The following is a 16,465-nucleotide window of genomic DNA, read 5'->3' as shown; positions in this document are numbered from 1 at the left end:
CGATTGGTCCTCAAAAGGCGTTCCCTTGGTTCTGTCACATCGATGTCAGAAGGAAGATGAAGCTGAGAAAGTAATGAGAGATTTGTTGGTTAATTCACTCAACATCCCCCATTATTTCAAAAACAATTACAATTTGTACAAAACTATTTGCATACTTCGAGGCTACTTACATACACTTAATTATGCATAATAATTGATAGTTGTCAATTGTTCACACATCAACACATTTGCGGAATGCATACCTACTGAAATGTTTAAGCTTGGTAAAGAGGTCCCGTTGTCTCTTCAATAGGTTCTGCAGAACAAGAAAATGCAGAAAATGTTTACTGTATTTTCACCAGAACCCAAAGAGGTCAAAATGCTACAAAAAAAAATGTGCCTCATCATGCTACAATAAGTTTCATGACTGACAATGTTAGTTTATCAGGAGATGGTAGCCGTGAGCCCTACCACGAAGGGGCCTATTGTTTGCTGTGCGTCGATGCACCATGACCCCAATGATCAATACTGCAATGAGCAGAACGACTGCCAGCACAGAGAAGCTGGAAATGGCTGCCAGTCTCCAGACATCAGATCTCTCCTCTGTAAATGTGCCTGAAAGGGGACATATTGGTCGAAGAGGACAGCTTTAGGCATACAATAAAGGATTGGGTTATGTGCAAGATTTAGGTGTTAAGTTAAATTATTAGCTAAGGAACATTCAAACTTAACTTACAAGTGTTACATGAAGGGGTCTTTGGATACTGCTTGCATGTTGAACAGGATACACATTGGTCTATGTCTGAACTCCAGAACTCTTTACTGGTGCATAGGCCTGTGGGAAAAAAAACAAATGGAGAGACTTAATGCTTAATCCTCTGACAGCATTTACCCTTTGAATGACCACAATGTGACTCATACTGTACATTTGGGAAAAGTTCCTCTACCTCACCAAAGCAAATTAACTACTGGAATAGAGTGTGTATATATTATTTTCCTTCAACATTGGTCAGTGTCCTGCACAGTAAGAACCATAGATCTGCTTGAAGTCTTTAGACAGCAACCTAAGTATGTAGATGTTTTTAAAATGTGCCAATTAAAAAAAAGGTATGCACTCAGTATGCACTCAGTCTGTGTGGTCTCTGAAAGGAATTGTTTTGGCCCAATAATAAAGAAATCGTATGACATCAAGTCTAAAGAAATTGAGAAGATCCGAGAAACTGTGGGTTTCCTCTTCTTATAAAATGAGTTGGGGAATTCCTTTGGTTTTGCACTTACACGTACATTAACATTACTCACTTGCTTTGTGTGTACAAGCATGGTGAGACAGGCAGGATGTGTATCATCAAGACCCGCTTTGCCACATTGTTTTGGGTGTTTGACTTCTAGAGAAGTTAGTGAGACTGAAAGCATAACGGCATTGAACGTTGGTTCCTCCCTGACTGACACACGTCATAAACTAGATAAAAAATGTCTACATCCCTTGGAGACGCTACAACCTGAAACCTCATATCCTTTTAGAGAAGCCACAGGCAGCAGTACCAGACTTATATACACTACATGACCATAAGTATGTAGACACCAAAGGTGTTTGATGGGGTTGAGGTTAAGGCTTTGTGCAGGCCAGTCGAGTTCTTCCACACCATTTCTGTATGGACCTTGCTTTGTGAACAGGGTCAATGTCATGCTGAAACAGAGCCTTCCCCAAACTGTTTCCACAATGTTGGAAGCACAGAACCGAACATTGAATGCTGTAGCGGTAAGATTTCCCTTTACTAGAACTAAGTGGCCTAGGCCAAACCATGAAAAACAGCCCCAGACCATAATTCCTCCTCCACCAAACTTTACAATTGGCACTAGAGGTCGACCGATTAATTAGGGCCGATTTCAAGTTTTCATAACAATCAGAAATCAGTATTTTTGGGCGCCGATTTTTTTAACCTTTATTTAACTAGGCAAGTCAGTTAAGAACACATTCTTATTTTCAATGACGGCCTAGGAACGGTGGGTTAACTTACTCGTTCAGGGGCAGAATGACAGATGTCAGCCCGGGGATCCAATCTTGCAACCTTAAAGTTAACTAGTCCAACGCAATAACGACCTGCCTCTCTCTCGTTGCACTCCACAAGGAGACTGCCTGTTACGCGAATGCAGTAAGCCAAGGTAAATTGCTAGCTAGCATTAAACTTATCTTATAAAAAACAATCAATCATAATCACAAGTTAACTACACATGGTTGATATTACTAGATATTATCTAGCGTATCCTGCGTTGCATATAATCTGACTGAGCATACAAGCATCTAAGTATCTGACTGAGCTGTGGTAGGCAGAAGCAGGCATGTAAACATTAATTCAAACAGCACTTTCTTTGCATTTTGCCAGCAGCTCTTCATTGTGCGTCAAGCATTGCGCTGTTTATGACTTCAAGCCTATCAACTCTCGAGATGAGGCTGGTGTAACCGAAGTGAAATGGCTAGCTAGTTAGCGCGCGCTAATAGTGTTTCAAACATCACTCCCTCTGAGCCTTCTGGTAGTTGTTCCCCTTGCTCTGCATGGGTAACGCTGCTTCGATGGTGGCTGTTGTCGTTGTGTTGCTGGTTCGAGCCCAGGGAGGAGCGAGGAGAGGGACGGAAGCTATACTGTTACACTGGCAATACTAAAGTGCCTATAAGAACATTCAATAGGCAAAGGTTAATGAAATCCAAATGGTATAGAGGGAAATAGTCCTATAAATCCTATAATAACTACAACCTAAAAACTTCTTACCTGGGAATATTGATGACTCATGTTTAAAGGAACCACCAGCTTTCATATGTTCTCATGTTCTAAGCAAGGAACCTGAAATGTTATTAAGTTAAAATAAGTGTTCATTCAGTATTGTTGTAATTGTCATTATTACAAATAAATGTATTTTAAAAAATAAATACAAAAAAAAAAAAAAAAAGAAAATGGCCGATTAATCGGTATCGGCTTTTTTGGTACTCCAATAAATCGGTATCGGCGTTGAAAAATCATAAATCGGTCGACCTCTAGTTGGCACTGTGCATTGGGACAGGTAGCGTTCTCCTGGCATCCGCCAAACCCAGATTCGTCCGTCGGACTGCCAGATGGTGAAGCATGATTTATCGCTCCAGAGATCGCATTTCCACTGAGTCCAAAAGCGGCAAGCTTTACACCACTCCAGCCAACGCTTGGCATTGCACATGGTGCTCTTAGGCTTGTGTGCAACTGCTCGGCCATGGAAACCCATTTCCTGAAGCTCCCGACAAACAGATTTTGTTCCTTCCAGAGGCAATTTGGAACTCGTAGTGAGTGTTGCAACCGAAGACAGACAATTTTTACGTGCTTAAAACACTCAGCGCTCCCGTTATGTGAGCTTGTGTTGCCTACCACTTTGCAGCTGAGCCAATATGGCTTCTAGATATTTAATTTCACAATATTAGCACTTACAGTTGACCGGGGCAGCTCTAGCAGGGCATAAATTTGACGAACTGACTTATTGGAAAGATGGATTCCTATGACGGTCACTGAGCTCTACAGTAAGGCCATTCTCCTGTCAATGTTTGTCTATGGAGATTGCATGGCTGTGTGCTCAATTTTATACACCTGTCAGCAACGGGTGTGGCTGAAATTGCTGAAACCACTAATTTGAAGGGGTGTCCACATACTTTTGTATACAGTGCATTCATAAAGTATTCAGACCCCTTGACTTTTTTCAAATTGTTATTACAGCATTATTCTAAAATTGATTAAATAAAAAAGGTTTCCTCATTAATCTACACACAATATCCCATAATGACAAAGCAAAAACAGGTTTATAAATGTTTGCAAATGTATAAAAAAAACAGAAATACCATAAGTATTCAGACCCTTTGCTTTGAGACTTGATATTGAGCTCAGGTGCATCCTGTTTCCATTGATCATCCTTGAGATGTTTCTACAACTTGGAGTCCACCTGTGGTAAATTCAATTGATTGGACATGATTTGAAAAGGCACACACCTGTCTATATAAGGTCCCACAGTTGACAGTTCATGTCAGAGTAAAAACCATGATGCCATGAGGTTGCAGAAATTTTCCGTAGAGCTCCAAAACAGGATTGTATCGAGGCACAGATCTGGGGAAGGGTACCAAAAAATGTCTGCAGCATTGAAGGTCCCCAAGAACACAGTGACCTCCATTCTTAAATGGAATAAGTTTGGAACCACCAAGATTCTTCTTAGAACGGCCAAACTGAGCAGTCGGGGGAGAAGGGCCTTGGTCAGGGAGGTGACCAAGAACCTGAAGGGCACTCTGACAGAGCTCCAGAGTTCCTCTGTGGAGCTGGTAGACACCTTCCAGAAGGACAACCATCTCTTCAGAACTCCACCAATCAGGCCTTTTCTTCACCTTTATTTAACCAGGTAAGCTAGTTGAGAACAAGTTCTCATTTACAACTGCGACCTAGCCAAGATAAAGCAAAGCAGTGCAACAAACAGAGTTCCACATGGAATAAATAAGCGTAGTCAACAAGACAATAGAAAAAAAACAGTCTATATACAGTGTGTGAAAATGGCGTGAGGAGGTAGGCAATAAATAGGCCATAGTAGCAAATTAATTACAATTTAGCAGATTAACACCGGAGTGATAAATGAGCAAGTTGAAATACTGGTGTGCAAAAGAGCAGAAAAGTAAATAAAAACAATATGGGGATGAGGTAGGTAGATTGGGTGGGCTATTTACAGATGGACTATGTACAGCTGCAGCGATCGATTAGCTGCTCAGATAGCTGATGTTTAAAGTTTGTGAGGGAAATATAAGTCTCCAGCTTCAGCGATTTTTGCAATTAGTTCCAGTCATTGGCAGCAGAGAACTGGAAGGAAAGGTGGCCAAAGGAGGTGTTGGCTTTGGGGATGACTAGTGAGATATACCTGCTGGAGCGCATGCTATGGGTGGGTGTTGTTATTGTGACCAGTGAACTGAGATAAGGCAGAGCTTTACCTAGCATAGACTTATAGATGACCTGGAGCCAGTGGGTCCAGCCGACTAGAGCACACAGGTCGCAGTGGTGGGTGGTATAAGGGGCTTTAGTAACTAAATGGATGGCACTGTGATACTCAGCAAACTCGATGCAGTCGAGTGTTGGAAGCTATTTTGTAAATGACATCGCCGAAGTCGAGGATCGGTAGGATAGTCAGTTTTACTAGGGTAAGTTTGGCGGTGTGAGTAAAGGAGGCTGTGTTGCGAAATAGAAAGCAGAGTCTAGATTTGATTTTGGATTGGAGATGTTTAATATGAGTCTGGAAGAAGAGTTTACAGTCTAACCAGACACCTAGGTATTTGTAGTTGTCCACATATTCTAGGACAGAACCTTCCAGGGTAGGGATGCTAGTCGGGCGGGCGGGTTCGGGCAGCGAAAGGTTGAAAAGCATGCATTTGGTTTTACTTGCGTTTAAGAGCAGTTGGAGGCCACGGAAGGAGTGTTGTATGGCATTGAAGCTCGTTTGGAGGTTAGTTAACAGTGTCCAAAGAAGGGCCAGATGTATATAGAATGGTGACGTCTGTGTAGAGGTAGATCAGGGAATCATCCGCAGCAAGAGCAACATCATTGATGTATACAGAGAAGAGAGTCGTCCCGAGAATTGAACCCTGTGGCACCCCCCTAGAGACTACCAGAGGTTCGGACATCAGGCCCTCCGATTTGACACACTGAACTCTGTCTGCGAAGTAGTTGGGGAACCAGACGAGGCAGTCATTTGAGAAACCAAGGCTGTGGAGTCTGTCGACAGAGACAAGAGCCTTGGCCAGGTCGATGAAGACGGCTGCACAGTACTGTCTTTTATCGATGGTGGTTATGATATAGTTTAGTACCTTGAGCGGGGCTGAGGTGCACCCGTGACCAGCTCGGAAACCGGATTGCACAGCAAAGGTACGGTGGGATTCAAAATGGTCAGTGATCTGTTTATTAACTTAGCTTTCAAAGACTTTATAGAGAGGCAGAGCAGGATGGATATAGGTCTATAACAGTTTGGGTCTAGAGTGTCACCCCCTTTGAAGAGGGGGATGACCGCGGCATCTTTCCAATCTTTAACGATACGAAAGAGAGGTTAAACAGACAGGTAATAGAGGTTGCAACAATGGTGGCGGATCGTTTTAGAGAGGGTCCAGATGGTCTAGCCCAGCTCATTTGTACGGGTCCAGGTTTTGTAGCTCTTTCAGAACATCTGCAATCTGGATTTAGGTGAAGGAGAAGCTGGGGAGGCTCGGGCCAGTAGCTGCTGGCCGTGGCAGCCAGCCGTAGAGAAATGCTTATTGAAATGTTCGATTATCATGGATTTATCGGTGGTGACCGTGTTACCTAGCCTCAGTGCAATGCGCAGCTGGGAGGTGCTCTTGTTCTCCATGGACTTTACAGTGTCCCAAAACTTTTTGGAGTTAGAGCTACACAGGATGCAAATTTCAGTTTGAAGAAGCTAGCCTTTGCGTTCCTGACTGACTGCGTGTATTGGTTCCTGACTTCCCTGAACAGTTGCATATCGCAGGGACTATTCAATGCTATTGCAGTCCGCCACAGGATGTTTTATGCTGGTCAAGGGCAGTCAGGTCTGGAGTGAACCAAGGGCTGTATCTGTTCTTAGTTCTACATTTTTTGAAAGGGGCATGCTTATATAAGATGGTGAGGAAGTTAATTTTAAAGAACGACCAGGCATCCTCGACTGACGGGATGAGGTCAATATCCTTCCAGGATACCCGGGCCAGGTCAATTAGAAAGGCCTGCTCGCAGAAGTGTTTTAGGGAGCGTTTGACAGTGATGAGGGGTGGTCGTTTGACCACGGACCCATAGCGGATGCAGGCAATGAGGCAGTGATCGCTGAGATCCTGATTGAAAACAGCAGAGGTGTATTTGGAGGGCAAGTTGGTCAGGATAATATCTATGAGGGTGCCCATGTTTACGGATTTAGGGTTGTACCTGGTGGGTTCCTTGATGATTTGTGAGATTGAGGGCATCTATCTTAGATTGTAGGACTGCCGGGGTGTTATGCATATCCCATTTTAGGTCACCTAACAGAACGAACTCTAAAGATAGATGAGGGGTGATCAATTCACATATGGTGTCCAGGGCACAGCTGGGAGCTGAGGGGGGTCTATAACAGGCAGCAACAGTGAGAGACTTATTTCTGGAGAGATACATTTTTTTATTAGAAGCTCGAACTGTTTGGGCATAGACCTGGAAAGTATGACAGAACTTTGCAAGCTAACTCCTCCCCCTTTGGCAGTTCTATCTTGACGGAAAATGTTGTAGTTGGGTATGGAAATCTCAGAATTTTTGGTGGCCTTCCTAAGCCAGGATTCAGACATGGCAAGGACATCAGGGTTGGCGGAGTGTGCTAAAGCAGTGAGTAAAACAAACTTAGGGAGGAGGCTTCTGATGTTAACATGCATGAGACAAAGGCTTTTTCGATTACAGATGTCAACAAATGAGAGTGCCTGGGGACACGCAGGGCCTGGGTTAACCTACACATCACCCGAGGAAAAGAGGAGGAGTAGGATGAGGGTACGGCTAAAGGCTAGCAAAACTGGTCGCCTAGAGCGTTGGGGACAGAGAATAAAAGGAACAGATTTCTGGGTGTGGTAGAATAGATTCAGAGCATAATGTGCAGACAGGGGTAGGGGGGGGGGGGGGAAATCTGAGGCATGTAGAGTGGGACTAGGGGCTCCACTGTAAACTAAAACAATGATAACTATACAAGGCATATTGACATTTGAGAGAGACATAAAGCGAGGCATAAAGCAATCACAGGTGTTGATTGGGAGAGATAGCTAAGACAACAACAGCTAATCAGCTAAGATGGAGATGAATGGGCAGAGAGGGTCCGTTAACTACACACAGGGCCTGAGTTCGGGGCTAGGGCCGACAGATAAAAAAGGGAAAAAAAGATGAATGCCAAGCTTCACGTCTGGAGGAAACCTGGCACCATCCTTACGGTGAAGCATGGTGGTGACAGCATCAGGCTGTGGGGATGTTTTTCAGCGGCAGGGAGTGGGAGAATAGTCAGGATCGAGGGAAAGATGAATGGAGCAAAGTACAGAGAGATCCTTGATGAAAGGTCCTGAGAGCTCTGGAGCAGGTTAAGACTGGGGCGAAAGTTCCCATTCCAACAGGATAATGAGCCTATGCACACAGCAAAGACAACGCAAGAGTGGCTTCGGGACAAGTCTCTGAATGTCCCTGAGTGGCCCAGCCAGAGCCCAGACTTGAACCACATCAAACATCTCTGTTGAGAGACCTGAAAATAGCTGTGCAGCAACACTCCCCATCCAACCAGACAGAGCTTGAGGGGATCTGCAGAGAAGAATGGGAGAAACTCCACAAATACAGGTGTGCCAAGCTTGTAACATCATACCCAAGAAGACTCGAGGCTGTAATCATTGCCAAAGTTGCTTCAACAAAGTGCTGAGTAAAGGGTCTGAATACTTATGTAAATGTCATATTTCCGCTTTTTCTTTTGTTATACATTTGCAAAAATGTCTAAAAACCTGTTTTTGCTTTGTCATTGGGAAGTGTGTGTAGATTGATGAGGGGAATTATTACTTCTTATTTTAAAAATCAATTTTAGAATATGGCTGTAACGTAACAAGGTAGAAAAAGTCAAGGGGTCTAAATACTTTCTGAATTAACTGTATAGTGTAGACAAGGCACATTTAAATAAATATATGTAAGGTGATGAAGTATTGAAGGAACATGTGTGCAATGTTTAATTAAACTCAGTAAAGAATAAAGCATGATGGTAAATTAAATGTGATCACAGCACTAAACAAACTTGTAAATAATGTAATGAAAAACCTGTTACTTTACAGAGTTAATAGATCACTTTGACGTCTTCACATCAATAGATTCACTCATTGAAGTGATGTAAAGATAGTTAAATGAGATGAAGATTATAGTTTGCTCTTTCTTGAGCTCAAAGGTCACACAATGGTTAAAGGTCTAGCTATCCAGTGTAATCAGGTGTTGACAATGTAATTTGTTACTTTGTAATTCAGCATGTTACCACATTGTCAATGTACTTAATTGAGAAAATGTTGACCATTTTCAACATTCACGGCAAACAGTTGGAAGGAGGCATACTTTTTCATGACCTACACCATTATCTCACCATTCCACATTACTTTAATCATGGGTGTAATGTAGGCTATGATTGGTGTGGTGTTGATCAGTCATACGTACAGGATTCTTCTTTTAGTTGCATTTAGCATCAGCTGCTTTGTATCTCAGTGAAATGGTACCAAAACGTCAGTACTGAGTGACACAATGATGTAAGACAAAGGTGTGAGATAAGAGTGCAGGAAATTGGAGACAAGTCAGCGCTTGCATTAAATCTACAGTATCAAACAGTCAGCCTGGGTTTCCATGGTAAGATACTATTCGTGAAGATAGCAGAAGATGCATGTTATAAGGAAGTGTTTTATTTTTCAAGGAATTCTCATCTTCGTCTGTCTTCCATGACTGCTAATGTTAGAATTGACGTGTGCTAGCTGTTAGGCCTTCATATTCTGCATGATAAAGTGTCACTTGAAAAGAGGGGGAGGGCAACTAGATTTATATTTGATAAATAATCATAGGAAATCAACACTGGTTGCCTATAGTGTCAGCCCCACCACCTGCACAATTCCAATTCACCGTGGGTCGAGGGTGCAAGCTAAATCTCGGAATAGTCTAGACGGCATTCTGCCTTCTCCCTACAGTTCTCAACCAGTAATTTATGCCTAAACTGTGTTTTATAGTTTCGAAACGTCAATAATCATCGCTTTCGAAACATATGGCCCTTATATTTCATCAGCGAAAGAATCCTTAAAATAACACTTACTGTAGCAGTTTTGTACAGCTCAATACAGGGCCTCCATCCGACGCAACTACACTTCCCATGTTACGCTTAGGTTCTGGTGTTCAGAGCATGCTTGATACTTAGTTACAGGTGGTCGCCTCATGTCTTCCGTAAACAATCGCTGTAATATGGAGATATGGCCTTGTGGAACACTAACAAGGTGTGTATAAATAACGTTTTGTTTTTTTGTAAATAATTTATCGCTGATATGAAAGATCAGGTCCTTGTGCTTCCAAAAGTACGCAAGCGACACTTGTTTATGTTCAGATTGATCTTCGGGGAATCTTAACAAAACTCCCCCTTACAGAAGACGCCTTCATCCAATGACTCTTGTGTAATATAATGGAACAAGAGTCATGCTCAAGGGCAAGCCTATTTCAGCATTTTCTACATTGTTGACCTGGTCTGGTCAATTAAACAGGTTAAACAGTCTCACATGCATGCAATAAATAATACAAGTTGTCATAAGCCCCACTCATAACTGAGAGCCACCCTAGAAAATAAAGGAATTCTTAATGTGCTGGGAATGGGAGTTCAAGTTCAAAGTCACCAATTATGCTAATCAGTTATACATCCTCAAGAAAGTAAAAGTTATATTTTGTTCTGTTGTCAACTACAAGTAGGCTACACCATTCAATTAGGTCTGTCCTCACCCATTGGCATGGATGGAGTGAAATAAGGTGATTAGAATGCGGAACCGGTGAGAAGGCAGCTGGTAGAAACTCGATAAGCAACCCTTTTATCAGACTCAATTTGAGAGGCCATGCGATGATTCCATGCTCTTAAATAAAACACGAATTCCCATGCGATTAAAAGTGAGAGAAAATAAAGTTTTCGCATTTCAAATAAAACATTGCTTACAAGTCTTTTTTTTGACTTGCCCTTAGACATGTTAACGAACTTCGTACAATTACATTTTTAGCACATCCATAAAAGTTTAAGAAAAATTATGACTTACTTTGCCCATTCACTCCGTTTAGTTTCACTATAGTCGCAATGATCAGTCCACAAAGCGCACAGAGAATGTATGAAGCCATCGTTCTTGTATAAACGCAATTCCCGAAAGTTCATCTGATGGTCTGTTGGTTTTCACCATTGAAAGCTAGCCTCGCACTGAGTCATCCCGAGTAGTCTGAGCCTTGTTTAAATAGAGTACACACCCACGCTAACAGTTCAACTCCTATGAGTCATTTCCTATGTACTGTACTCAAATTCTCAGTGTATTGCGCATGAAGCACAGCCGTCCGGACAGGCAGGAAACTTAATGATACTACAATAAACGAAACTGAAATGGCGTAAAGAGAGAAATGTCAATGGATCATCCACAATGTGTATTTTGAACCAGCAGCGCTAAATACCATGACCGCACCCTTTCTGATTTGCTCTGTAGCCAATTTGGAGTGAAAACTGTGTTTAGTCTGGAATTATTAGTGTTCTCATTGTCATTACCACGCCTGTTGTATACGTCATTCACTGAGCACTGCCAAAAAAGTATATTGCATACGTCTGGATCAAGCAGTGGGGAAAAGCACTTAAAACGGGGCTTGAATACGTTTAGGGTTGTGTAAAACCTCAGAGGAACTTTTGTGATGCAAAGTTGTACTTTTCTAAGAAACACTACAGAGATGACATAATAGAGAAAATAATAATTATCTTGATTTACATGATTAGATTGTGCAACTGTTGCAGTGTTCGATATCACGGTTTTTTGTGTCAAAGGGGCTTGTCGCCATTCTCATTTAGTAGCAATATCAGTAAAAAAAAAAAAAAAACACAAACAAACCCTTCCCATCAGGGTTTCCTTAATGAAAATGTGGCACTGGACACTTGACCTGCAGCATCTTAATTACCGGACCCATATGCATTGGGTGCGTAACCAGATTAGGGCGTCCATCACGGTACTCAGAATGACAGAAATCACATTTAGATAGTGGTAATTAATCTTAACAGAACATGTAAATCAAGGATGCGATGGTGTCCTTACTGCACAATTTGAAGATGTTAGAATTACTGTCCACATTTACTTCTCCTCAGCCAACAAGACCAGTAATGAACAGCAAAATCACTAGCCTATGTATAGGCAGCGTGCGAGTTTCAAGTTTGTGTAAGTACATTTTCACCATAAAAATGTATCTTTATAATAAAGCATGCCATCCATCATCGCATTTGCAGACTCATTCAAGGCTTTTTAAAAATTATACTATTTTCTTCATGTTTAAATAAGACATCAAAACTATGAAATAACACATATGGAATCATGTAGTAACCAAAAAACAAAAATATATTTTAGATTCTTCAAAGTAGCCTTGACAGTTTTGCACACTTTTGGCATTCTCTCAACCAGCTTCACCTGGAATCCTTTTCCAATAGTCTTGAAGGAGTTCCCACATAGGCCGAACACTTGTTGGCTGCTTTTCCTTCACTCTGCGGTCCAACTCATCACACACCATCTCAATTGGGTTGAGGTTGGATGATTGTGGAGGCCAGGTCATCTGATACAGCACAACATCACTCTCCTTCTTTGCCAAATAGCCCTTACAGTCTGGAGGTGTGTTGGGTCATTGTCCTGTTGAAAAACAAATGATAGTCCCACTAAGCCCAAACCAGATGGGATGGTGTATCGCTGCAGATTGCTGTGGTAGCCATGCTGGTTAAGTGTTCTTGAATTCTAAATCAATCACCAACCGCGTTACCAGCAAAGCACCCCCACACCTCCTCCTCCATGCTTCACGGTGGAAACCACACATGCAGAGATCATCTGTTCACCTACTCTGCGTCTCACAAAGACACGGCGGTTGGATCCAAAAATCTCCAATTTGGACTCATCATTCCAAAGGACAGATTTCCACCGGTCTAATGTCCATTGCTTGTGTTTCTTGGCCCACGCAAGTCTCTTCTTATTGGTGTCCTTTAGTAATGGTTTCTTTGCAGCAATTCGAACATGAAGGCCTGCTTTACGCAGTCTCCTCAATAGTTGATGTTGAGATGTGACTGTTAATTGAACTCTGAAGCATTTATTTAGGCTGCAATTTCTGAGGCTGGTAACTAATGAACTTATCCTCTGCAGCAGAGGTAACTCTGGATCTTCCTTTCCTGTGTCGGTCCTCATGAGAGCCAGTTTCATCATAGTGCTTGGTTTTTGCAACTGCACTTGAAACTTTCAAAGTTCTTGAAATATTCCATATTGACGGACCTTCATGTTTTAAAGTAATGACGGACTGTCATATATCCTTGCTTATTTGAGTTGTTCTTGCCATAATACGGACTTGGTCTTTCACCAAATAGTGCTATCTTCTGTATACCACCCCTACCATGTCACAACACAACTGATTGGCTTAAAACGCATTAAGGAAAGAAATTCCACAAATGAACAAGTCACACCTGTTAATTGAAATGCATTCCAGGTGACTACTTCATGAAGCTTGTTGAGAGAATGCCAAGAGTGTGCAAAGCTGTCGAGGCAAAGGATGGCTACTGTGAAGAATCTAAAATATATTTTTATTTGTTTAACACTTTTTTTGGTTATTACATGATTCCATATGTGTTATTAGTTTGTCTTCACTATTAATCTACAATGTAGAAAATAGTAAAAAATAAAGAAAAACCCTGGAATGAGTAGGTGTGTCCAAACTTGACTGGTACAGTATGTAATGTGATGAGTAGATTGTATAGTCAGAATTTAGGTTAATAATATAACTCAATCACTGTTTGCAACAAAAAAAACTTTAAGAACTATTTTTGTATTTAATATATATATATATATATATATATATATATATATTGACTTTCAATTGAAAGTCAATACATATAAAAAATAAAATAGAGTTCATAACAGGGTGTGTTTGTTTTTTTACCCTCCCAGGGAGTGGTAAATCATACACATCACCTGAAATAAATGGACAAACGGAAGATAAAAATTGTGTAACCTTTTCTGATGCTACAGAGAGACAGCTACCCCAAATGCTGAACCAGGATCTGCTTGTAGGGTAGAGGTCTGGGCTATGTCAGATAGGCCTACATTCCTTTCTTTGCATGGGAAAAACACATTTCATGCAATTCTATTACATGACTGGAGATATACAGTGGGGCAAACAAGTATTTAGTCAGCCACCAATTGTGCAAGTTCTCCCAACTAAAAAGATGAGGCCTGTAATTTTTATCATAGGTACACTTCAACTATGACAGACAAAATGAGAAGAAAAAAATCCAGAAAATCACATTGTAGGATTTTTTATGAATTTATTTGCAAATTATGGTGGAAAATAAGTATTTGGTCACCTACAAACAAGCAAGATTTCTGGCTCTCACAGACCTGTAACGTCTTTAAGAGGCTCCTCTGTCCTCCACTCGTTACCTGTATTAATGGCACCTGTTTGAACTTGTTATCAGTATAAAAGACACCTGTCCACAACCTCCAACAGTCACACTCCAAACTCCACTATGGCCAAGACCAAAGAGCTGTCAAAGGACATCAGAAACAAAATTGTAGACCTGCACCAGGCTGGGAAGACTGAATCTGCAATAGGTAAGCAGCTTGGTTTGAAGAAATCAACTGTGGGAGCAATTATTAGGAAATGGAAGACATACAAGACCACTGATAATCTCCCTCGATCTGGGGCTCCACGCAAGATCTCACCCTGTGGGGTCAAAATTATCAAAAGAACAGTGAGCAAAAATCCCAGAACCACACGGGGGGACCTAGTGAATGACCTGCAGAGAGCTGGGACCAAAGTAACAAAGCATACCATCAGTAACAGACTACGCCGCCAGGGACTCAAATCCTGCAGTGCCAGACGTGTCCCCCTGCTTAAGCCAGTACATGTCCAGGCCCGTCTGAAGTTTGCTAGAGAGCATTTGGATGATCCAGAAGAAGATTGGGAGAATGTCATATGGTCAGATGAAACCAAAATATAACATCATGCTTTGGGGCTGTTTTTCTGCAAAGGGACCAGGACGACTGATCCGTGTAAAGGAAAGAATGAATGGGGCCATGTATTGTGAGATTTTGAGTGAAAACCTCCTCCCATCAAGGGCATAGAAGATGAAACATGGCTGGGTTTTTCCCGCATGACAATGATCCCAAACACACCGCCCGAGTAACGAAGGAGTGGCTTCGTAAGAAGCATTTCAAGGTCCTGGAGTGGCCTAGCCAGTCTCCAGATCTCAACCCCATAGAAAATCTTTGGAGGGAGTTGAAAGTCCGTGTTGCCCAGCAACAGTCCCAAAACATCACTGCTCTAGAGGAGATCTGCATGGAGGAATGGGTCAAAATACCAGCAACAGTGTGTTGTGAAGACTTACAGAAAACGTTTGACCTCTGTCATTGCCAACAAAGGGTATATAACAAAGTATTGAGATAAACTTTTGTTATTGACCAAATACTTATTTTCCACCATAATTTGCAAATAAATTCATTAAAAATCTTACAATGTGATTTTCTGGATTTTTTTTCTCATTTTGTCTGTCATAGTTGAAGTGTACCTATGATGAAAATTACAGGCCTCATCTTTTTAAGTGGGAGAACTTGCACAATTGGTGGCTGACTAAAAACTTTTTTGCCCCACTGTATGCAGATTTCTTTTGAAATAATACAAATTACAGGGTTGTCCAATCAAAAGTCCAATCAATTGAAGCAATATCTCAAGACATCAGTCAGGAAGTTAAAGCTTGGTCGCAAATGGGTCTTCCAAATGGACAATGACCACAAGCATACTTCCAAAGTTGTGGCAAAATGGCTTAAGGACAACAAAGTCAAGGTATTGGAGTGGCCATCACAAAGCCCTTACCTCACCCCTATAGAAAATATGTGGGCAGAACTGAAAAAGTGTGTGCGAGCAAAGAGGCCTACAAACCTGACTCAGTTACACCAGCTCGGTCAGGAGGAATGGGCCAAAATTCAGCCAACTTATTGTGGGAAGCTTGTGGAAGGCTACCCGAAATGTTTGACCCAAGTTAAGCAATTTAAAGGCAATGCCACCAAATACTAATTGATTGTATGTAAACTTCTGACCCACTGGAAATGTGCTGAAATAAATCACAATTATTCTGACATTTCACATTTTTTAAATAAAGTGCTGCTCCTAACTGACCTAAAACAGGGAATTTTTACTAGATTTAATGTCAGGCATTGTGAAAAACTGAGTTTAAATGTATTTGGCTAAGGTGTATGTGAACTTCCGACTTCAAATGTAAATGTAACATCAGTTTGGTATATTTATGAAATGTGCAAAAAAAAATAATCCTGATTTTGCTTTGTCATTATGGGGTATTGTGTAGATTGATGAGGAAAATAAACAATTGAATCAATTTTAGAGGCTGTAACGTAACAAAACGTGTAAAAAGTTAAGGGGTCTGAATACTTTCCGAATGCACTGTATGTCAATTTACTATCCCCCATGGTAGAAACGTTGATCTATTCCATTGGTCAGCTTGTCCAAACAGACTCTTGGACAGTTGTGGGACGATAGATCCCAAATTCATACAACCAGTAGGCCTAAAAACATGAATCTGATGCAACAGATCAGAACATTTAGCTTAAAATGTCCTGAAACTATTATTTCTCAACATTATTAGCGCAGCAATATGCACAAGGCAGTAGGCTAAGCGCAAAAGTGCGTTT

Source organism: Oncorhynchus clarkii, chromosome 20, assembly GCF_045791955.1.
Source record: "Oncorhynchus clarkii lewisi isolate Uvic-CL-2024 chromosome 20, UVic_Ocla_1.0, whole genome shotgun sequence".
Classification (NCBI taxonomy): domain Eukaryota; kingdom Metazoa; phylum Chordata; class Actinopteri; order Salmoniformes; family Salmonidae; genus Oncorhynchus; species Oncorhynchus clarkii.
Note: the sequence above shows the minus strand (reverse complement) of the source record.